Below are 1,210 nucleotides of genomic sequence, written 5' to 3' on the forward strand. Positions count from 1 at the left end.
CTCCGGGATCATGACCTGAGCCGAAGGCAGTCGCCCAACCAACTGAGCCACCCAGGCGCCCGTCCAAGATGGCTTCTTTAATCACATGTCTAGGTCATCAGCTGGGATGCCTGAAACAGCTAGGGGCTTGCCAGGCATTTCTTCTTCCAGGCAGCCTCTTCATGTGGACACCTGAGCTACCTCAAAGCATTGTGGTATCGAGGTAGGCAGACTTCTTACATGGCAGCAGGCATCTTTTCATAGTGAGCGCTCCAAGAGATCCAAGTGGAAACTGTGAGGCTTCCTTTGACTTCAAAAGGAAGGGACTACACAAAGGGGTGAATACCAGGGGGTGCATTTCATTGCAGTGGGGGCATCTTTGGTGACTAGCTACCACAGGAAGGGAAATGGAATCTACAGCTAAAAGTCAAGTTAGCTGTCAGTCCACCTGGCTGGCAGGACTCTATTTTTTAAACAAATATAATTGCCTAAAATACAGCCCTCATTTTTTGGTTAAGCATAGTAGATCCAGAGTTCCTTTTAATTAAACAAAAGAGAAAAGAGGAAAACTTTGAACTTAGATGACTTGCATCTCTTTAAACTCTACTTAATCTTCCATTTATTGGAGCATGTGATAATAACTCAGACTTTGTTCTGTCAGTGGCTGGAGGCAGACTTGCCACCATTCTAGAGCTGACAAGCCAAAACAGGTGAGCCCATCTTTCATGATTCACTTTGGTAGGAGTGATTACTGCTGAGCTCTGGGCTTGTGAACTACCTGTTCCCTTTCAGAGACACAGGCTCACCCACAGCCTGAAGCATACCCTGTATCCTTTCAGAAATGGCATATTGAACACGTGCAAGGAGATATCCAAAAGCTTTGCTTTCGAATGAGAGACATTTTGTGAAGTCTTTGGCAGCTTGCTGGCTGGCAAAGTCATCTGGCTGGCACACTCCTGCATCGAGTCATGGCACCACCACCTCTACTCTGGAGAGTTTCGAAATTTCAATTTGCACACCCTGTGAGATGTGAGTCATTCAGCTCGCAAAGGAGGAGGAGGAGGAGGAGGAGGCGACCATCTGCTAGTCATGAGCAGATGACAAATACTCTGCACTGCAAATTTCCATCTTCATTTCACAATATTTAAGTAAACACATTTTGTAACCATTTTTTTTTCAGAGTTCCTTAGTGCTTAAAATGGAATTTTTTTGGGTAAACAGTATATAAAAG

The sequence above is a fragment of the Leptonychotes weddellii genome, chromosome X (genome assembly GCF_054177405.1).
Source record: "Leptonychotes weddellii isolate Sample4059 chromosome X, ASM5417740v2, whole genome shotgun sequence".
NCBI classification, from domain to species: Eukaryota; Metazoa; Chordata; class Mammalia; order Carnivora; family Phocidae; genus Leptonychotes; species Leptonychotes weddellii.